The 23,677-nt window shown below is 45.1% G+C and overlaps 1 long non-coding RNA gene across 5 annotated transcripts in view; it reads right to left on the bottom strand.

The window, feature by feature from the left end:
* LOC137859476 (uncharacterized) overlaps positions 1–23,030 on the bottom strand; it is a 34,268-nt gene extending 11,238 nt beyond the window's left edge. For 2 of the 5 annotated variants that reach the window (XR_011098316.1, XR_011098317.1), the window contains exons 1-5: positions 22,821–23,030; positions 4,835–5,041; positions 4,453–4,575; positions 1,917–2,023; positions 1,106–1,356 (exon numbers count right to left, since the gene is read on the bottom strand). This is a non-coding gene — a long non-coding RNA (uncharacterized lncRNA). Of the gene's footprint in view, positions 1–1,105; positions 1,357–1,916; positions 2,024–3,107; positions 3,205–4,452; positions 4,576–4,834; positions 5,042–5,086; positions 5,360–5,863; positions 6,124–7,607; positions 7,850–22,820 lie in introns of all 5 variants that reach the window. The other 3 variants (XR_011098319.1, XR_011098318.1, XR_011098320.1) reach the window with 3 other exon arrangements.
* Positions 23,031–23,677: the final 647 nt, after the last annotated feature.

Here is a 23,677-nt window from a genome sequence, read left to right as displayed (position 1 = left end):
GCAACTCATTTTCAGGCAACTTAAATGTCTCATTTTTGAGCAATTAGAGAAGCTGCAGGAAGAGGATAAATTATACTCGAGTTCATCCCATCTGGCAGGCAGAATCTGTTGTAAGACGTAGCTAAGGAAGAATCACCTCGTCTTGTCAGAAATATGTCAAACACAATGTTTACCTTTAAGAAGGGGAACCACATAAAATGTGGAAATTCACTGAAGTGAGAAGCTAAAAACAGTAAAGCACCTGAAGATGATATAATGTTGTTTAAAGATGCTGTACCGCAGGCCCAACATCAAATAAAAATATGCAAAGGAAAAGAAAAAGTAAGCTAATGTGATTAAAGCGTGTAACACTGCTGAGATGTAAAAAGAAGAATGGGGGGTTAAGGAAGATGGAAAAGAACATGCAGCCTGATGAAGTGGATATTAAACTATAATAAAGTACAAGCAGATGAAAAACAACTTGCTGAGGGCATAAAACTGAATGATGAGAATTTTTCAAGCACAGCAAAAGCAGGAGGCCTGCTGGAGAGATGGTGGCATGCATGGATCATCCATATGTAAAACGAGTAAGATAAGGCCATAGCAGAAAATCAAAATGAATTCCTTGTGTTGGAGTTCCTGGAGGAACTTCCACACTCTTTAAGGAGGAATGGTTTTAAGGTATAGTTTCACTACTCCTTCAGCTGAAGCAGGCTGAGATGTCAAATAAAAATGTGATTTCCTTCTCCTTAGTCAGGGTTCCCTGCCCCCTTCTTTGTGTTGGTGCTGGTCTTTGCCTGATCCCACGGTGGGTTGGCTCTGGCAGCCCCAAGGAGTCACTGAGGGTACGGGGGATGCGGCTCACAGCCTGTGGTCCCAGGAGGCACAGGCAGGTTCCCCAGCTTTCCCAGTAAGAAGTATGATGAGGGACTTCCAGGACCAGGGGATGTGAAGGGAAAAGCCAGCAGCTGGAAGCTCAGCTCAACATGCAGCAACAAAATGAGGTTCTGAAGGAGCTGTGATTGGGGCTGAGACCTTGGACAGAAATAAATATGGTTCTGGGTCTCCTCTGTGCCAGAAAATGGGCATGTGCTGGAGGAACTCCAGGACTATGCCATAAACATACCTGGGTACAGAGCTGCATGCAGGAGCCAACAAATCTCCCCTGGGTGACCACAGAACCAGCGCAACCCGTCAGGTTTCCTCACCACACTGTGCCTGGTAGCACTCAGTGGGCACGAGGTGCAAGGTGTTGAGGATGAGAATAAGCCATTTATGAGTTGTATGGTTCAGAGACAAAGCAGCTGGATGTTCGTCAGCCCACTGGGATGATTCATGGAGGTTGGTAAGGGCTGGTATTCTTTACCTGATACAAAACTGACACGAAGCAAAACATTTACTCTTTGTGCCTCACTGAATCCTTATATAAATTAAGATAATGACCACCTCACGGGGTTGCTTCAAGAATTAACTGATATGGCCAAAGCCTTGACATTCTTAGATGCACATACAAATTATTTAACCAGCTTTTAAGCAGTTCTCTTTTAAATGTGAAACAGACACTGTTACGTCAAGGTCCTTTCAATTGGGTATGTGACCGAGATGAAAGAGAGGGTCTGGAGCTGATCATCTTCAAAGTGGGAGCACCTGGGGTGGCTGCTCAGCGCGGATGCCAATCACCAGACAGGCACTGGAAATTCAAAACATTCCAGCTGGTGATTTGTTACATCAACCTTTTTCATCTGAGCTAGATCAGGCTGTGAATCAATATGGCACAGACTTCCTGCAATGGACAGAGCCATGCTGCTGTCATTAACGTAGGGGCATACTGGAGCTGTATCCTCCTTTCTCAACAGTTCTGCGTATTCAATAATTAAGTAATTTATGTAATTTAAAAACTTTCAATGATCCCATAACCATCTCCCACAAGCAATTACATTTAGCCATGTATTGTCAGGTCTTAGTTCCACAAGCAGTTTTTTTTGATGACCATTTCTATTTTTTAATGGTTTATCTCCAAAACTTTATCTGGAACCATGTTGTACTGTACGAAGAAGAAAGGGAGACTTTAAACTTTATCCAGACCCAAGAATAGGGTTCTCTGAAACTAAGAACAGCCAGCAATACAGATAGATAATTTTCACAGTATCTGACATGCTAACACTAATTAAAACAAAATTTAATGACAATAATGAGCCCTTGAAGATTGCACCTTTTCCCAGAATTTGGTTATTTGGGATTTCCTAGCCATATGAGTCTTCTACTTGATTGAAAATTCAAGCATTCCTCTTCTTCTAAAAACATCACCACAGTGTGAGGGCACTAGAGACTTCTCAGGGAGATGTGGTTGGAAAACCTCTCTCCTATCTGTCCCAGCCAAGCTCCTGAGCCACAAATGGAGGGCAGGCAAGGTCACTGTCCAGATTCTTCTTAGTGAAGATGGAAATCTTGGCAAGTGCTTTGGACACACTGGGTACTTTTTTCCTTACATCCTACCTGAAATATCACATGATCCACTCATGCCATATGGTCTCCCAAACAAGCTTAAGGTTTAGACTGTTGTTGTTTTTTAAATCAGACCTTAGGTCACCAGCCATTAGGCTTTAGGCACTTTGAAGCTCAGGCATGTAATTAAATCCAGTTAAATAAAGGCTAAAGCCCATCTTGCTTTTACACCATCTTGAACGCTGACCTGCAATAAGCTGATATTGTGTTCGCACTTTTCAGCAGCACTCCACAGTGGAGATCAAAACCATCCCATTTTTCACACTGGGATTAATAAGTGATTCCCAGTTAATTGAACTTCTCAACTTCCATGATAGCGATATGTTCAACATTCTCATTTCCAAATATTTTAGCCACTTTTAATGTGGCCATTACTGTGGTCTCAGATCAGTCTCACAGTCTCAAATGCCTCCATAGCCACCGAATCTCTGTGACCAACAGCTGCCCTTTGGCCAAGTGCATAAATGGGAATCTCAGGGCCAGAGAGAACACAAATCCCAGACAGCTTCCAGCACTTGGGAGTCCCCAGCAGCCAGCTCAGTCACTGGACCAACTTTTCTTTCCCATTTTCCCTCTATTAAAAGATATGGGCTAAATCCCATGTACACCTACGAGCGTCTTACTACAGGACTTCATAGACCTTCTACTGACTTCAGCAAACTTGGCTCAAACCTAATTGCTCCTGCCAACCTTCCTGTGTTCCTGGACTTCACAGGGTAACTGTTAAGGACAGAAATACATCCGTTGTTTACTCTAGAAACTGGAGAGCTGCTTTAACCTCTGGCTAAAAACAGGTGCATTTTCCTATCAGGTTCGTGAGTCACTCATCCCAGCACAGACTGGTGAGCTTGGAAAGCCCAGTGGTCACAGAACAACAGGAAAGGATGACTTTTTAATTGAACGGTGGCAAATTTCATCATCCGGCTTTCCTGGGTGGCTTTTTTCTTTTTAAGTCATGTTAAATCATTGGTTTAACACAGCTCAGGCCTGTTCCTCGTAAATTCCTTTTCTGTGTGGTATTTCAGCATCATATCCAGTTTGGGATGGAAAACACTACTATTGTTAGATTCCTAGGGGAAATAGCAGGTGTAATGTGTGACTACATAAACAGTGTAGGCAATTAATACCGCTGTAATATATTTTGTGTTTGGTCCAGCATAATCAGACCTTTCAGCACAGGGACTTGTATTTTTTTTTTTTTTTTTTAATTTTTCTATGAAAACATGGTGTTCTGTTTCTTCAGAACTGTTTTCACAGAAAACAGCATTGTTTCTCACATACCGCATGGCCAAGATTAGCCAATGAATACTTAAAAGGTGACCTTCAAAAGTGACTTCTTTCTGATGAATTAAAAAAAAAAAAAAAAAAAAGCAATACCTTTCCACTCCAATTTTAACACTAGAAATTCAGGTCTGATTGCCCTGTTTTTCCACAGCTGAAGGCTCATGAAAACATCCACAGGAGCTGCTCTGGGGATATTTCTCCACTGCACAGTAACTAACATTCTGACTCAAACCAAACTCAGTGGCTCTTGTTATACACACAGGAGAAATGTCTGACCTGGCCAAGGTGTGCTCCCAGTCCTGGCCAGCTTACCTGGTTGACTGCTGAGGGCAGGTAGGACTAGAGTCCACCTGTTTTGCACTGTGATTGCAGACAAGAAAATTAAATAATAACAAAAAAAAAAAACATTTTTTTTTTTTTTTTTTGGTTCTCCAGTGCACCTCCCCTAGTTTCCCTGTGAGAGCCAAATAGCCTCTGAGCACAAGAAAAATGTGGCTCCATGGCCAGAAACACTGCATCAATAGGATCACAGAAAGATGGGCAGGTCTGTGCTTGAGACTGGGTCAGGTTAACCGTGCAGTGAAAATGAAGTCTGGTGGGGGAACTGATTTTTGCATTAAGTCTCTGACGGTTTTACTAGTGCCTCACTTAGTTAGACGTCTTTGAAATAAAGAAGAGAGTCACCTGGCCCCTGAACGACAGGGATGTTCAAAGGAGTTCTCTCTGCATGTCGGTGTCCTCTGAGGAAGATCAGCAAATGAGTGGAGAAGGAAAGGCTTGATATTTTGGGGACTCAAAATGAAGTATCTGCAGCGTAATAGAGAAAGACATATATAAATCACTCTCAACAGAGCTAGAGAGAGAAGCACACACTGAACATCCCCCACCTAACAAAAAACAGTCTTCAAAGGCTTTTTTCTTTGCTTTATCTCATAAAGCACAAATATTTCCAGTTCCTGTCCATCCCCACCCAATTCCACCCACGTCCTCCCACCTTGCCCCTTGTCAGGTCGCTTTGAGTGACACCAGCACCACTTAGGAAAACAACAGAAAGTCAATTACCCACCCACATCACTGCGGGGTTAATTTTTAACCTCTTCCAGCTGCACATTCAGCTTGTGAAGACTCTTCCTCCAGTCGGGGATCAAGTGAGAGCTCTCCCATCGTGGCGGGCAGGACTCAGAGGCTCCCACAGGAAGACCACGTCCTCACCTCACAGCCCAAGCCCCACCAGGATGAGAGCAGGAGGCCTGCAGAAGCTGTCCCTGGAGGGCTGAGGGGAGAAATGTGGGAGGGATGATAAGTGCAATGCACGCACCTGAGAGAAGTGATGTAAATTTGGGTTGCCGTGAGGCTTTTTGGCCTACAGGAAGGGTGCCAGCGTCACAGCAAGTGGCACTCAGGTGCATGTGTGCCCATGTGGTTATGGCAGGAGTGAAGAAGAAAAATTTACACCTCGATAAGAAACACTTTAGAGAAGTATGTGACATTTTGTCAAGGCTCTTTCCGTAGTTACAGCCGTGGACTCTTCAGTTATATTGAAAAGCAATTTTCTGTCAGTGTAGAGCTGACAGAAGAGGCACAACCAGTTCTGTGAAAAAAAAAAAAAAAAAAAAAAAAAGAAAAAAAAATATTTAGAAAAGCCCTGAGTGCAAATAATTCTTACACAGGTGCAGCTTGAAACAGAACAGGACCAGGAAAGGATGATGAAAGAAGAGTTCAAAACAAAGCTGGTGATGCCTGCAAGGCAGGCCTCAGCCTCCGGCCCTGCTTCCAGTGGCCAGCCTCGTGCATGAGAGTAACCCTCACAGACAGATGAGGCTGGAAGGGGAGATTTTAACCATTAACCTGTCTAAGCAATAACCCCAGCACAGCCACCCCAAGTTGTATGAGCAGTCGAGAGCAAAATTCAGCCGTGAGTGAAACAGAAGCGGTAGCAGAACTGCACTCAGACACAAGTGGCCATATGTTTAACTTAAAAGTAATTACTCCGATCCCAGCTGTTCTCTATACCAGCACTAAGGACACCAGTTATGTTTTTAACCCTACCTGTTTATAGAAAATTAAATAGTGCTGCTATTGCAAATGCCCCCACCTCAGTGACGATTTAATCAAGGCTTCCCCATTCTCCTCCTCACTCCCAAGCCCTGTGGGATTAGACCACCTTTAGGGCAGCCACTGCAACACGCCGTGCAAGCACAAACACAATTATTTCTGGTTTTCTGCTTAGAGGCCAGTTTCCTCAGAAGCTAGCTCAGTCTGCTCTGGGTCTGATTCGCTCCAGACGCCATGAACCAGATGTGAGAATCCACTTCTGCTTTCACCACCCTCGTTGTTAAACCAGCACGGTCCCTCCTAAAGCAGAGAAAAGGGACCAGTCAAAAGCAGGGTGAAAAATGATCTTCCTGCCCTGCCAACGCTGCAGACTTAAAGCTCCAAAGACTGGGAAGGTGATATTTCAGTATGTTTTCACAGCACAGAGGGAAAGGAGGTCAATAATAAAGGGAAATGTACCCTGCAGCTCTTACGGCACCCGTCCTTTAACATGCCTGCATTTCTGGGCCACCCAATAATAGCACAACATCGATGAGTGGAAGGCTGGGAATAGGATGGACAGCGTGTGGAGAAAGCAATGACGACAAAGGGAAAGCTGATGGGGGAGGAGGCCAGGACTGATTGCTATGAGATGAGGAGCATGCAATTAGTTCCAACATCAGCCGTCCACGCACAGGCAAAGGGCAGAAACAGACAGGCTGACCAGGGCTTTTACATAAGCCTGATTTTACAGGATTCTCTGCCTTTTGCAGAATCTGGTCCTTCCGAGGGCCACAGGGTGAGGCCATGATGTAAGGGAGCACTTTGCAGTCAGAGAGGGAAACTCCAGCAGTGGGAAATCCTCTCCCTGAGGAGAAGCAGCACGGCCTCTCTCTGCATGCCCACAGCTGCTTTCTCCTGGGAAGTAAATTGCTAGTAAATAAGCCACCACGTGTCAAGGCTCGGTTTGTGTTTTTTTTCCAACATTTTCAAGCATTTGGCAGCTATGAAGAGGGATGGAAGGATCTGGTTTGGGTTAGGAATTAGTGAAAAATCTCGCAGTTGTTTATGTGTTGGGTTTTAAGTAGTCAGCGCCACCGTGCACGGCCATAGGCAGGCCCCAAGCAACTCAACCACTGCAGGGGAGAGTGGGTTGGAAAAAATCCCTTGTGCATTCCCAAAACGGCCACCAGCTGATCTGGTCCCGAGGTGACTAATAACAATTTGGAGTGATTTGACACTTGGTGACTTTACTGGAAAGTTATTTTATTTTTCTTTATTTTTCCCAGCATGAAGAGGTTCCCTCCCCTTGTTGTGTTCCAGAGAAATAAAGAGGAAACTCAAAATAACAATCTGCTTCAAAGCTGCAAATGTCACAGCGACGCTCATGGGAGGGAAGTGGGGAATTTCATTCAACGTGTGCTGAAGTGTCCCAGCTAACTAGATCACGCTCAGATCTGGCATCTCAAATACGCCCTGCAACAGAGGCCCAATAGCAGATAATACAAACACACTTTGAAGAGAGGAAGTTCGGGCTAGTCTCTAACAAAACATAATGTGAGCAAGGCTTCAGCACACCGTGCTCTTGTTCAGCTTCTAATTAGCCTTTCTGGGTTGTTTGTCTGTCTCTAAAATGCTATTTCCCCAGTCTCTGGTTGAAACCTATTAGGCCTGCTCCCCAGGCTTCACGGAGGCACTATCAGCCTCCAAAACCTCCTGCATTCCTCTTTCCTGCTCAGTTCCTGCACCACGTCACCCTGCAGCAGCCCAGAGGTGTCAATTAGAGAAGATCCCAGGGCACTCACACCACGCCATCGGAAAGCCACCGCGCAAAGTCCCTGTCACTTCCTCACACAGCTTCCTTGGCACTTGTTCCTACAATTCCCATTTTGCTGGAAGGGAGGAGCAGGAAAACAACCGTGACCTGTGCTTCTTCAGGACATGCTTGCAGCACAGCAGCTCTTTCTGTGGGATTAGTAAAAGGCACTGGCAGAAAGGAGCCTGCTAGTCCAGTCCTGCCGGTCACCCGGTGACAGGAGCAATTGATCTGAAATGCAAACACAGGGTTACGAAATGAGTAAGAGGTGGTTGTCCTTGAAAAAAAAAGGTTTGCAGCCAGAAAACTGCATTTTGGCTTTTCTTAGTAACAAGTTCTGAAAACAGAGAGAAATTTGTCAGCTGAATCATCCGGAGGTGCTTAGTCTGCGAATTTCTTGAAACACAATAGTGGAGGCTGAGATTTTGAAAAGTTGGAGTAAAGTTAAAGAAAAGGGATACAACTGGGCTGGCCCCTTCTTCCTCCCCTGCGCTAAGCATCCTTACTTGCCTTATCAGCAGAGATACAGAAAAACGTAACAGAGGGAATTCGGGAAGCTCAGAAACATTCTTTTTTTTTTTTTCTATTGCGTTCTGAATTTTTCAACATGAGTCTTTTCAAGTGGGATGAAGAGAAAATTCTGCTCTTTTTCTTTTTTGTCTTTTTCCTTATGAAACAAACAACCAAAAAGCCACCCACAAAGCACAACACCACAAGCCATACAAGTCGTGGTTTCAAAGTGAGCATTTCATGTAAACCTAATTCCCGGCTTTGTGAAATTGCTCCTGAGAAAAGCTCTAACCCACAAATAACTCTATTACAACATTTTCAGGGCTGAAGTTCTCAGGATTCATACTGCTTTTGGGAATTTACATTCTCCCCCTCCCTTACGACTCTGCTACAGCAAATATTTCAGGGAAGTGTTCAAATGCAAGTAAAAGTCCGCCCTCAGTGCTGACTATAATTTTGAAGTACATGGTATTGAATAGGCAGGGGAGGAGAATCTATCCTGGTTTTTTATGGCTTTGTCCTCAGTCACAAAGACCAGATGGGTAATTTCAAGCAGAATGATTTTTATGTCTGAATGGGAAACACAGAGAGCAAACACGCACAAAAGCCAAGCCTCCTACATAGCAGGTCCCTCCTATGGCAAGCCTCAGAACTCGGCACAAAAAGCATCGGAGACGGAAAGCCTCAAAACACCGTGATGACTCGTAAAAAGACCTGGCATAGTGAAATGCACCAAATTTATAAACCAGCCTCTTTCTTCACCGACAATGTAGGACGGGTGAACAGTGAAAGGCAAGGCTCTCTTTCACTCTATTAATATAAACACAACCGATCCTTTTGTTTCTTGTGCAGGGATTGTGTGCACATATTTGGTGTGCAAATAAGGCAGTGCAACATTATTTGCACTCAGTCCCTTACTGAATGGCTACAATAGGGAATAAACATTTCTACGAGTATGTTTTGCTCCACTCTCCACTATTTCTCACCACCCCTTTAGTCTGACACACTTAATCAATTATTTCTACACTTATTCAATCCTGATGCTAACTGACTCACCTGTATGGATTAAGCCATTGTAAAGGGATTACCTCCATTTAATCCCTGTTGCCCTATAGAAACAAATTAGAGCAGCATTTGAAATGCACACAAGTCGACTCAGCCTGTGTGTTTAAATTCCAGCTTCCTTGCTTGTCAAGGTATCTGTGGCCTCTCCTGCCTTAATAAGTATCTTCCAATTGCTTCCCTTTCCAAAATTCAAACATGCCATCCAGACCTATGCAGCCCTTCACAATATTCCGTGCCCCACCATATTCCTTTTTCCTCCTGTGTCTGCTCTCTCACCAGCCTCCACATCCTTTCACTGCAAATACCTCTGAGCACCTTGGCACGCTGAATGCTGATTTGGTTTGTTCCTGCCCCCTCTGTACAACCAGCAGAACATCCCTGCTCCACAAGCTGCTGCTCTCTGGGCACCCCCTGCAACCAGGGCGCAGGGAGGAAACAATCTGTCCACAGTGGCAAGGCCAGGGTGGTTTGGATTGTGAATATTTCTTGCAAATTGGTTTATTTAGGAAATAACACACAAGCCTGAAACTGTTGACCACAGTCCCCTCTTCTGTACCTTTCTCTTTAATGTGTTATATGTCGTGTATTTGATTGCAAAATCTTTGATTTCTGCAATGTCTTGAACCCCGCTTTTGTACAGTGTGACACAGTGAACTTCCAAGATATATTTCAGTCTGACATGATAATAAATAATCTGTAACAAATAAAATGATTTAAATAATTTAAGCAATCCATAACAAACTGATAAATTTCCATGTGCTTTCTGAGTACATATGAAGGACACAGGCTGCATAACAGCATCCCTCGTAGTAGCTTGAAAAGAGCAGATTTAATACTCCAAGACTTCTCTGGGTCTAGAAGCAAACAACCTCTCCCCATGGCACCCCACCCACCAACTCTACTTTCAAAAAATAATGGGCAGGGAGTGAAAATGAAAGGGTTAATTTCCCTCAGTCTGGTTAACCTTTCCAGGCTATTCAGTTTCCTTTCAGACTCCATCCCATCAGAGGCATGTGAGGTGAAGGATAGAATTACAGACTGGGCATGTTTCCTGTACTTAGTGGGTGGATAGAGCACAACTTCCGCACTAATAATGTCAAGGTAATTAGGACATCCTGCAAAACCTGTAACAGGGAAGAAATAACCATTGTTTATTGTCATTTCTACTGCTGAGGTGGTGGGCTCTCCTCACAACTGCTCTTGCCTCTCATTTTGAGCCATCCCTCCATTATCAGAGATATAAACAGGCCAATTCCAAGAGCCTTGAGATTTACAGTACAGCCTTGGGTTAAAATCTGATTTTTATTCAATAATCGTCAGAGTAGACCAAACCAGACCTATAGGTCTGAGTATGTGTGATATTAAATAGCAATTCGAACTGGGACCGAAACTGGCAGGTTTAGCTCACCTGATTACTGCATGCATTCTTCCATGGGATCACAGAACAGCCCAAGTTGGGAGGGACCCACAAGGATCATCGAGTCCAACTCCTGGCTTCACATAGGGCCCCCTCAAAGTCAGACCCTGTGTCTAAGAGCGTTGTCCAAATGCTTCTTGACCTCCATCAGTCTCTGCTGCGCCCACTGCCCCTGGGAGCCTGTCCCAGTGCCCGACCACCCTCTGGGTGCAGAACCTGTCCCTAACCCCCAGCCTGACCCTCCCCTGCCCCAGCTCCATGCCATTCCCTCAGGTCCCGTTGCTGTCACCAGAGAGAAATGCAACGACTTTTGTACTACCCAGCACAAAGACCTGAAGTTAGACTATATTATTAATTTTACCCTAATGAAAGGATTGAAGGTGCCAAAGTCAAGCCTTGTTCTCCAGCAAGTTACCTAGATCCCAAAGCTTCAGGCTTCAACTGCCCAGCTACAGTCTGCTCCTGGAGCCCAGAGAGGCTTTAACTTGCCTTAGAGTTCACCCAATAACTCAACTTCTGCTTCTGGATAGCCCAGACATCTGCCAGTGGAAAAGATCCCACCACAGCATGCAAGAGATGCTGCTCTCCCTCTGAAATGTCAGCTATGTCTTTAAATTATTCTGCAGTTATTTTATATCAAAGACTGTGCCCACTAAAACTCAGGCATTTTGGTGTTTGCAGTACAACCTCTCAACCACCCAGCCACCACTAAAACGGGAAGCACCTCTCCTGAGCAGGAGAGCTCAAGGACACCAGCACGGACCTCCGAGTGGTCACAGGGTTATGAAGCCCAGCGGCCCCTTTAGGCTACGTGGGCAACAGAGCGGGATAAATCATTCTGCTCAGTGTTCCTACTGCCTCCCTTAAAAAGCTCCTTTTTTTTTTTTTTTGAGATAGGCCATGGTGGATGCCATTTACAGGCATGGAGCCCTTCAGTCAGATTTTGGAGAGAAGCAACAGGGTTTTCTTGGGGGACTGGGAATGTAGCTGGGGAAAAAAAAAAAAAAAAAAAAAAAAGACAAGGTTTGGAACCTGAACCTTTTTTCAGGTCTCTGTTTCACAAGGTTTTTAGCAGCAGACAACTGACCCTGCGTATTTCCTATGAACCTCTTTTCATCTCACTAAAGCTATGCCCAGGCCGATACAGTTGCATGGGCACGAATCTGGGAACCAGCCCCAGCCCAGGTGTCCGCATTCGCTGCGAGGGATGAGTGGGAAATGAGACAACTGCAAGACAATGCGCAAGCCTTCGCCTCTCAGAAAAGATCCTTCGCTTGTCTTCTCTGGCTGCAGCCACCACAGCCTGTGCAGGCACGCAGATGCCAGCACACGCCGTCCCTTATCACAGGAAGCAGCTATGTGGTCAGATGCAGACAGTCATATGGCAGCTCAGCCTGGCCGGGGAGCTGCTGGGCTCCTCAAGCCATTTAGACGCATTAGCAAGGACCATCGCAGTATCACTTAAGCCTTGGCAAGGGAACGTGACTGTGCAGGCATACCCTTGACTGGGGCCACTCTAATTCACGTCTGTGCTGCCCAAACGGGCCTTATGTCCACAACGGAATACAGATAATGATCTGTTAAATTATTGCTCTTTCCTTTCCTAAGATTTCCTGTCTGCTGGGTGCTGATGTTCGTAAGCACTGCAAGGAAAGCAACATTGATTTTTCCTCAGGTGGAGGATTTCAGGATGCCGCGTGTCTCTTGTTTGCTGTGCCAAACATATTTCCGAGAGTCGTGGATTTGCACACATTGCAAGCACAGCCTGCATCAATATCCTGAAGGGAACTGTGATTCTTAATTAACGACAGAGTCCCTCTAAAGGTGTCTCAATTAAACTTGTACATAAGGGCAGTATGCTAGGAAATTTCCCATCCCTCTCACGTGGAACAAGCTGTTGCCATCTGCAAAAGGTATTGACAATAATGCTGAGCCTAAATTGCTAAGTGCACTGCCGCTGGGCTTGTGGGGAGAGCCACATGTTATACAAGCTTTTTCTGAAGGGGCTTGCGTGTAATGAAATTCTGCACTGGCTTTTCAGAACCGCCAGGTTATCAAACTGCACTCGTCATTGCCATCAAATTCAGACTGTGAAAGAAAGCTGGGCATTTCAAGTGGGAGGGAGAGGAAGGGAAAGTGGATGTCAGGTCCTGAAATAATTAAAGATGACTCCGAAAGAGTATAAAAAAATGAGATTGTGAAAATAAGTAACAGCACAAGTCGACACAGAATTGCTAGCAATCAGAAGACGATGGTTTTGACCCTCTGACATGACATTGGCGTCTAAAGGCTGGTCTCCACTGAGAATTTGCTAGCATAATTACACTGCTAAAAACACTGGTACAGCTCTGTTTGGACACACTTATTTCAAAATAAGAACATTCATATAGGGTAGAAATACTGGTGTAACATAAGGTATAATTATAGTGGTAAACTTCCCTGTGCAGACAAACCCTAAGGAAAAAAAGTTTGTCTGGTTCGTTGGGTGCACCGAATTTAGCAGCAACCTCTGAGCACACCCACCCAAAAGGCAGGTCCCACAGCCCATGTGCTCCTCTATCTGCCAGGCCAGAACAACAACAACAACAACAACAAAAAAAAAAAAAAGCTGAAATATACAGAAAAATCTACCTTTCCACACAAGTTTGGAAGGAGGAGGTCAGTGGCCAAAGTGACTAAGTAACAGCTATGCCTTTGGTCCAGCTCACTGCTTCCTCTCCGCAGCTCTAACGTGGGAACGAAGCTGTGGGATAACTGGGGGTGGGAGAGACGCAGGCATGGTCGGTCTGGGCAGTGCCTCTCCCTCAGAGACAGCGAATTCAGCACTCAAACAGCCTGTTCAGGAAAGAGGGCTGGAAGAGGTTAACGATCGACCCCAGCCCTGCAGCCTGAGAGTGGGTTGAACTGAGGCAGAGGCAGCACAAATTCCTGCTGACGGGTCCAAAAGGGTCACCTAGCGATAGGCTTAAGCCCTATGTACACTCTGAAGAATGTCCCTGGCTAACAATTTTGCTCAGGCCTCTGAAAAGGCAGGGATTTCAATGGGCTGCTCGGCTGTAGGGTTTTCCACCCAGTTTTCCTCTGAAAAGGAAGATCTCAGCCCCTGGATTTAGGCGCTGTAATCCTGAAGGCCATCTGTGAGTAGCCCACGACTGTTTCCTGCCTCAGTGCTTTGCTCGGCCCAGCCTGCAGTGACACAAGAGATGGGTTTCAACCACTTCCTTTGCAACGCTGCCCCATAGATCTTCCCACAAGGAATGCCATTTCCCCTTGCTAAGCTTTTCATGTTATTTCTAGTCATGACCAAGTAGTTATTCTCCCGTCTGACTTACTCAGCCCTTGAGGACGCACAGCTCCTACGAGAGGCAGGTGCCACAAAGCACCCAGAAGGAGCTCAGCAATAGGATGTGAGCCATGAATTGTCACAGGCCTTTAAGTCCCAGGCGTGTTGCACCAAATCCATTAATAAGTATTAATAGCAAGTAAGAAATGCTGTCTCTGGCCCTGGAGACTTTCCACTACTTGTTTGTAGCAAGGGCCTTTTGAAACAAAGCACAGGTGCCAGGGCCTGGTCAGAGACCAGAACTGGTTCTGCTCATTGACCTCTCCTCTTCCCTTCCTCCCTCAGCTTTCAAACAGAGGAAGGTAGCTGCCCAAGATATGAACTACTTCAAACTTTTGTATAATCTGTTCTCAAAGCTGTGTCTGCCCACAGGCACTCGGAGATGATGGGTGGGCATAGGAGAGGGCCTCTGGCAGAGGGAGCTTTCTGCCTGTGCTTGGAGGGGCTCTGCAGCGTGCACAGAGCTGCTGGAAAACGGAGTGTGGCAGGACACACCGAGTGAGAGAGGCCTACAGAATAAAACTTTGTCATAAATCAATAACATTTTGTCTGGTCATAGTCACTGTGAATACAGTTTTGTGAATTTACCAATGGAAACCCTTCAGGAGAGAACCGAGTCACCAGCAAACTACAGATATCACCCAGCTGTCACAGAGGAAACAAATTCCCTTTGTCTTACAGCACCACTCATCCAACATGTTTGCACCTTATGTCAGGAAAGAGCCTCTAAAAGGGATGACTGGCACAAGCAAAGAAACTGAGGTGCTTTGCAAGGACAGTTTTAGAGGCCCTCTCACATTTTGCAGGGCTCTATAATATCACATTGCCCTAAGTGATGCTGTCTGACAGAGCACAGCTGGAGCACTCCAAACTACAGGGGGTCTCACTGAGTGACTGGGACCACTGTAGATATAACCTGTGCTGGTGCTCTACTGCCAGATGACACTGGGACTTTCATCAGACAATCAAAGGTCACCAAAACTATGCACATATTTTTATATAATCGTTTAACACCCTCAGAACAGAGGTGGATAGAATTCTGTTATTCCAGTTTTGGATAGCTCCAGTTGGCGTGAAAAGCTTAAAGTGCTCTTACAAAAGCAAACAAAGGAGAAAAATTTCCCATCACAGATACAGGCCATGATCATCACAGAACTCAAGCCTTGCTTATAAGACACCCTGGATGTCGGGAGCAAAGCAGATCTAGCAATTCCTCTTTATTATGCCCCCTGGCTCTTCAAAAAAAAACAAAACCAGCAGTCTCGCTGAAGACATATTGGTCATTGCTGTTGAAACTCTGTGCACAGGGGAGACAAGAAGCAGAGCCATTCCCCACCAGGTGACCCTGTAAGGGACATCCTGTGCAGTCATGCTTACACACCCCACTTCAGCTCAACAGACAACTTTTTGTTATCACCAACCCTACAGAAGCCTAGTTCACAGTTTGCAGGATGCAGCAAATGGCTCCAGCTCTGCATGGGAGACTCATGAAGTCATGTCTGCACAGAAAAGCAATTTTTTTTTTTTTTAATTTCACCCTAAAACAATCCCTTGACTTGATCCTAAACCAGTCCCATCCATGTGAGGACACAAGCATGTTCCAGCGCCATCTAGCCACCTGCTGCAGAAACTCACCGCAGCACCTGGAGCACGAAATCCAGCGCAGGACGAAATTATCCCTAAAAGTGCACAGACCTCTCGCCACCAAACCCAATGTCTAAGATCATGTTGCCAGCTCTGCCCTGACACAGGACAGCACCTTGGCTTGGTAAGTCTGTGAAAGGCTTTCTGAACCAAACTGGCCGGTCGCTTCACCGCTGCTTGACTTTCAGATGCCTTTTCTACCAAAAGAAAACAGAATGAGTGACCTATCAGGGTTTCCACTAACTTTCGTTTCAGGCTTTGTAGTTCCTCTGAACCAGAAGCAAGAAGTGAAACCTTAGGGTGAGGGTGCAGTGTAAATCCCCAGATAGATCCATTCAGATGAAAACTGGAGTCTCCATTCAGCTCTACAATGTGACTTGAGCTGCATCACACCTGCACCCTAGTGAGAGAGGAGAGCTCGTAAACAAGTCCAAGCAGGAAACCCAACCAGCACCTGAAGATAGGAAGGCCATGACATGCATGGAAGGCGAATCAGTGCTAACACGGACTAGCAGCTTTCATTAAAGGGCTTAATGATCAGTTTAAACCAATCTGAGTCTGCTTCCTTCCTGCCATACATTGCCATCAGCTCTTTTGTGTGGGTACTGCTCATCACAGGTTTTGGTGCAGTGCCAGGCTGGCCTGATGATCCAACTGAAAACCAACCCTGAAAATAAGAAGTCTTTATTCAGACTGACAGCAAGCTAATCCTCTCCAGCCCAAGTGCAGGAAGATGTGGCCAGGTGCTCAGGGGAGGACAGGACTGCTTCTTTAGGCAACAGTGCAGACCTAAAGCATTAATCCATACTCCTAGCACTATAGAGAAATAATTTAATTCATAACTGCTGAATATACTCAGTGTCTCCACTGAGTACACTTGCCTCACAGGTGAACTTTCATGGGAAACATTAGGAGACGACATAGAAACAAGAAACTGAACTGTAGCAGCAACATAAAGTACCAGCTGTAAAGTTAAAGGTCTAAATGCTGACCTTTTCACTGAAAGTTCACCCTGCATCTGTCACATCAAAAAATAAAGATAGATATTTCACTTGCAAACCAACCTTCCTTGTGTGCACCAAGGGTCCCCAGCTTTGACATGATACAAAATAATAAATAAATAAATAAAAATCCAAGTCAGTGTGGCTTACTTGTTTAAAAAAGTCACTGAGACAAAACCTCTTCATGGATTTTATTTATACTTGTGTTAAGTGAGTAAAGCATATATGTAAGTAAAGGCCACTAATTTTTGTGCAAGAAACTTAGTGAGGTCAGGTCTTTCCTTTGCAGCAAACACTATAATGGATGGCAGTGCAGGCAGTTCTGTAAGGCTGAGCTCATGTGAAGCACCAAACGTCTCAGAAATGGGTTTCTGAGATTCCAATCTGTGAATGCCTCATTTTGGAGAATGTGGGAGTGGTTCCATATTCCACTCGTCTGAGTGGCGTCAGTTTATCTCACGAGTGTTCTGTTCTGAAAAGAAATATCAGCCTCAAGATGTTCCAGCTTGCCTCGCTGGTCACCAGAAATTGGATGCCGAAAATCGTATCCTAAAGCTGCATGTCCAACCAAGACATGCATTTGCTTCCCAAATGAACAGTTCATCCTCGTTAGAAGGGAAAGCTGCAAGGCAAACAAAACAGATACTTTTTTTTCCTGTCGTTTGAAACCCTAAAGAAACACTTCAAGAGCCTTGAGCCTGATGCCCTCTACCTATAGGGTTCCCTGTCCAGCAGTGTAGCACCAGCAGAACAAGGGGCATCCTTTCAGAAAACAAATAAAGAAATAAATCAGCTCTGAAGCTCTGACTGCGTGGTCTGTCCTAGCAGAGAGCAAGCTTAGGCAGGAGCCATTCAGGCATTTCCTTTCAGACTGCTAGCACAGATGCCAGTCGGTACAAGGGGCACAGATGGTTTCTTGCCGTGTGGAAATGCTGCTCCCAGGGACCTCCACAGAGGCCGCTTGCTCATTTCACACATCAGTAGGCACTGCCAAGTCATGGGAGAGTGACTGGACATGGCCGGCTTTGCTTGTCCCTAGGGTCACAGTTTCCTAACTGCGGGATGTGGACGTGACTGCTTTGGCCAGACCCCCCTCCAGAGAGACAAGGTGACCGTTCAACTTTTACCCGTCTTCCAGCTCCAGAAGAGTTTAGGACTGCAACAGCGTGACACTACTTACTTGGGTTATAACCCACTGCACATTTGAGAATTTGGCCTTTTGATTTGTGAATGTGTTTTATTTTTATTTGGAAATTGTTTCAGTGCAATTTGAAATCTGTGCTTTCCCTAACACTGAGAAAGCAAAAGGCACAGAGCTTCAGTTCAGGCCTATCTATTTGGAGAGGAAACTACTGACAACACCCAGAACCTCCAGTTTTTCAGATCTAAACACTGACAAAAAGCCTTCTCCCCTCACAGATGTTGTATGGACTTTGATACAATTGCTTCAGCTGGCACAAAGAAGGTGGGAGCTGAATTGCAGGTCTTTCTGTGAAACCCCTCCATCACCTGTGCCTTTATTAACCACAGCAACAAATGGTAGGGCTGGACTCTGCAGCTCGGGATTTTCTAAGGATGTATTTCTGAATAATGTGCTCTAAATATATATATATATATGCGCCAGAAGTTATTGAGCTCAGTGCAAGGATAAGTAATACAAAATTCTGCCTAAAAGCACATTTCCACTCTGAACAGCCACAGATCACCTCCGTGTTATAAGCAAGGATAACAGGGATACAAATGGGGTTGCTTCTGTGAGTAATGCAAGTCTATGCCACTGGAGGAGAAGGAGAAGAGCTCTGCCCCTGATTTTGCCATGAAGTTTTGAGTCCATCTGGTCTGCAGCACCAAGGGAGACAGGAAATCTCTCCTGGTCACCCGTTTAGCTACCAGCCCCCCAGCTCATCACTTGAGGTAGCAACATGACAAATTAGCAAGGGATTCGGTGTCACACGATGAATCAGGTAGAGCCATGAATCAGGTAGGGCTTTATCCAGGAGGGCACTTGTAAACAAGTAAGCTACACCAGAGCAATTCTTTTAGGGCCAATTATTTGAAAGTTACTAAGAAGATCGGTGAACAGATGCAGAGAAAGGCTGACATTTGGGTAGATTCTCTCTATTTAGCAAAGACAGATACAGAAGAGTTGGCCTGGCAGCAGCTTTTTCAATATAATAACATCACAGTGGCAGGAAATGCATGCTGCTTTCCGGCATTGAATTTCTAATTCTGGCATCTTGCTTCCCTCAAACAATTTTTGTCTTCTATGTAGCTGCACTAAAGCATTATTATCTTTTGAAAGCCTGGCTTGCAGCTTTTTGTGCTATAGCCGAACATGAGCATTTTTTGGCTTTGTAAAGAGTAGTATATTATTGCTCTGTCATCAGGGAAAATTGAGAAATTTCTTTAGAGACAGAGAGGAGTTGCAGAGGGAGAGAGGGAGGAAATAGAGCTCTGTAGCTTGTTATGGACTTGAGAGAGAAGCTCTGCTGTTTTTGTCAGAACTGTACAGCTCTTATATAATATTTTTGGGCAATAGCCAGCTCAGCCTCACAGAACTGTTTTGGTCAATGTTTTTGGAAAGTAGGAGAATATTTGGATATATCTGATCTCTATGAGTAGTGGAAAGAAAGACAAAGATGTAGCAGTTAGAGCTGCAGCCCACATACACGGCTTCTGAAGGCAGTCCTTGAGAACGTGATTTTATCAGTGATTCTTCCCTGGCTATGTATGGTAAAAGTATGACTGAATGCTTCGATGGCTAAGGATCCTAAAGAGTACCCAGTGAGCCTCTACATAGGGAGATAATATTTTGGGTTAACTGGCCCCCTGTACAGTCGAGGGAGTCCCTCTGTACCCAGCACAAAGTTTGCAGAGCTGGCCAGGAATAAGCATCATGTTATATAAAGGAGCAGCAAAGTTGCAGGAAGCTTCACAATATTACAGCCCTCCTGGTTAAAAACAAAACAAACCATAAACATCCCACATTCCTAGTCAGTGCAGTTACACAATGTCCCCACCTCTGATTTTCCCCCCTCTATAACAATACACCAGGTGCGGCCAGGTGAGCATGTCTGTGATTTGACAGGCCAGACAAAGTATTTGGAAATTGCTGGATAGCAGGAATCCTAAGCTCAGTGTATGCCAGCCACCAGAGACAAAAATACCCCAGCATTTCATAATACCTACAGTATTATTTATGGCTTGCATATTTACCTAGAGGGAAAGTGGAGGTTCTTCTGTTGTGAAATATTTTCCTACTTTAAAATTAGCACTGTTCCAGTAAATGCAGAAAACCTACTTGAGCTGCCCCGTTGATGTTCTTCTCTGTTAAACCTGTTCTGGTGCGATAAATGTGGCTGTTGCTGTGTCTAAAGGTGGTTACTCCCTTCCCCGGCCCATTCAGGCAAACTAAGCATATGGCAGTATAATTTTGGCTTGCTGAGCAGATGACTGATTTGAATAGCTTGAAATCTGTTTCCAATAACTGCAGTATCAGTATCAAGTTAGATTATTCCAGGATATACCCTAAGCAGCCAGCTGCTTTCGTGAGCAGGTCCATTCAGCTGCACCTTTGACACAACCCAGCACACTTGCCATCATTTCACCTCCTGTGTCTGAGGCTGGTGTGTCGACATGTGCGTAGGGTGCTGGGGGACTCTTCAGTCCCCAAACACAGCAGCTGGCATCAGGAAGGAGAAAGGATGTGGTGAAAAGTCATTCCTTCTGGTGGCACTGAACCTTGAGATTGCATCATGCGAACAAGAACAGCCTCGTAAGCCCCTTTGTGCCTGCCTGGGGATTTGCGATTTCAATTTTTCATTTATGAGCTGTAGCCGAATTTAGTTTCAACCTATGACACTCCTTTCTCCGATTCGTTCCCATCTGTGTTCTTGGTTCACCCAAAATTAGCCAATGGCCCAATCTCGACTGTAACAGTCAAGGACTCAATTACAACTTGTGTTGCAATCAGGTCTCGGAACAAATGATTTCCGTTTTGTGGTATTGATGGGAACTGTGCCCATGAAAACTTGAACCCAGAGAAAGCCAGATGGTCCCATCAACTCTCTTGATGGGAGCGAGGAGCTGTGCTGGCAGGGCTGTTTCTGCACTGTTGTGCTGGACTATTATGAGAGCAAATTTCGTTCTCCATCCTTTAACCCAAGCTCACATGCACATTTTTGGTGGGTGGCACATCTGGCTCTCAAACTTATTGTTTCTCTGACTGACAGTTGGCAGAGGTTGGTGGGTGATTTTCATGACAAAGAGGCTTTTGTTTGGTGCTCCTTTCCAGCTAGCAGATGAGAAGCAAAGGCACACAGCAATATTCAATGAACACAGCACAGCTCTTTCCAGGGATATTTTCTTTTGGATCTTTTTCTGTAACAGAAATAGCTTTTCCACTGAAGTGTACACATTTCTGGAGAATGAATATATATATATATATATATATATATATATATATATATAATTGGTGTTACTCCTCCAGAATAAACATAGATATTTTACGTTTCCCCTATCTGCTGGTAAGTCAGCTCAGTTTGAACAGCTCCCCAGTAGAATCTCAGCACCGAGCTGAAGTTTCAGCCTCACATTCCCCTAACAAGTCCACACAAATTCAGCTCAGGTATGAAACTTATAAATCTGAACAAAACCAACGTCCCCATAGCGCTCTGAAGTAGGTAAAGACTGCCTGCTTTGTACAAAAATCTAGCAAAGAAAAATGTTTGCCCAAGGTCACAAAAGTATTCTGGCAGAAGCAAGAATTAAAAAAAATAAAATAAAAAAAATCAAACAAACAAAAAAAAAAAACAAAAAAAAAAAAAAAAAAAAAAAAAAAAAACACTTGATTTCTTGTCTGCCAGTCTGCCCTTTAGGCAACTGAAGCAAGTACCCTGGGGATGGAGATATGGAAACCCCACACCAAACTGGGAATAGGAGGGGAAGAGAATTTGACATTATGACAGGACAAATATTCTCTTCCTCATGGGAACTGTATCTCTAAGGCCCCTTCTAGCAGATGCTGGAGCTCAAAGAAAAGGCTGATCTTTGTTCTTTTACCTCAGAAGCACTGGGATCCCACAGTCAGGCCGTAAAAACCAGAGCACCGGCATTTCCCACCCCTTCACTGGCATCCCAGGAGAGTTCACATCTGACACCAATTACTTCATTCACTCCAGATGGTTTTCAAATACGTATCAGCAAATATTTAAGGTGTGTTTTTCCTTTTTGGGAAGAGTTTTCTCCACTGCTTAAAGAAATGTCCATTAGCGAGTGGGTAAAAGACGAAATCAGCAGAGAAGTCAGAAGAGTGGGTGATTTGCTCCCACACCTCGCTTCCTAAATCGCCTTGAGATTTTAACTGGGAAATGATGCTTTAGCACATGGAAATGCATGAAAGCAAAGCTCGTTTCCAGGCGTTATCTGCCTGGCAGTGTCCCCTCAGGGCTTCCAGGCCCCAAATCCCAGCAGCTGGTGCCCATCGCTCCAAGTTCTCCCATCATTGCTGGCTGGTGGCACTGATCTGGCTCCCCGTGCCTCCTTCCCTTCACGTCTATTCACAGCACAGGCGGAGCTAAAAGGGAGGCTGCCTTCCTGACAAAGGCCCTATGGGCAGGAAAGGGCTTCCAGCTCCCAAAACCAAGAAGCCAAGCAGTCCCCACAGCACACCTGGCTCTGTGCTTCTCTCACAACCCAGCAAGCAACTACAGTCCTAGTTTGTACTGGGGCCCTCGAGGAGCAGCTAGACAACCCCACTGCCACAGCAGTGCCTGAAAGATACATTTTTATTTGCTTTTCTCTGAGAAAACCTACACAAAATGAGCAGGCCACACCTGGCTGCTGAGAGGAAGAGCAGGCTGGTAAACCTGGAGCCCCTGAGGAAGCCTGTGACAGAAGTGCCTGGTACTGACAGCACTCTGGTTTTACAAGTCTGAGCCTGGGAGGGGCTGAGGATATGCAGTGGGAGGCAACAAGTGTCTAAATGTGGAAGAGCCCTGTGAACTGTTAGCCACCCTGCTGTCAAGTGATTAATCAAGACCATCCCGGGCTTGTCTGGATTACCGCTGTTGAAGCAATGCCTACAAAAAACAGTCCTGGGCTGAGCTGCCCTGTGCTCCCAAACACTGCAAACGCAGAACTGAGATGTCCTCACACAGTGCTCTTAGCAGAGGATAGCCTGTGTCCCATCCCCAAAAACACAGCACCAGCACAGCCACTTACCTCCAGCTGCTGTCAGTACACTGGCTTGCTCAGGTTACAAAAAAAAAAAAAAAATAAAACACAAAACATCTGTAATAACCTGTTGGGATCTCTGGAGAAGACCCAGAGCCCCTCCTACATTGCATTTGTAAGAAAAAAATAGGCCCCATTGCATTGGCCTCAGAGGATAAGTCCTCGTAATAAAGCCTGGGCCTGCTTAACTTAGCAGGCATTAACACTGACAAGGGTTCAGGGTTCATCAGTCAAGCCAATTTGTCGAACATTACCCAGCTGTTGCTTATCGGGGATAATCTTTCCTCCTAGAGGAGGGCAGCAGCAGGCTAACTCACTTGCTCCTTTCTTGTATGAACTAGTTTTATCTACCAGCCTGTGCTCCTAAGGTATTATAGCGTTTCTGTTTAAAGGTGGTCACGAAGAGGAGAAAATATGTACCAGGGTCTTTTCAGTCTTTATTCCACGATGCACCAAGGAGACAAGGAAGGCTCATTTTATTACCAGTACTGTATCCGTTCAGCTTCAGCAGCAGAACAAGTTGGTATTGTGGTAGGGTAAAACAGAGGGTTTGAGAGCAAAATAGTTGTGAAAGTTGGTTGTGTTTTTTTATAGCCCTGGTTTTTGTTTATTTTCCCAATACACACTTGGGAGAAGAAGTTGTGTGGGAGATGTCCTTGCCTCTTCCATCAGGAACTGGGAAGACTTTTACTCATTGATTCACTTGTGAAATTCTCCAGCAAAAACAACTGCCTGAAGCCTTTCAAAAACAGAATGCGCAATATTAAAAGGAATCCGAAAATAACTCTTCCCTTGACAAAGCCTTCAACGAAGGCGGAGTAAATCGTGAGACCAGACTGCTTTAG

Source organism: Anas acuta, chromosome 7 (genome assembly GCF_963932015.1).
Source record: "Anas acuta chromosome 7, bAnaAcu1.1, whole genome shotgun sequence".
Taxonomy (NCBI): Eukaryota; Metazoa; Chordata; class Aves; order Anseriformes; family Anatidae; genus Anas; species Anas acuta.
Note: the sequence above shows the minus strand (reverse complement) of the source record. Positions and strands in the feature narration are given on the sequence as shown.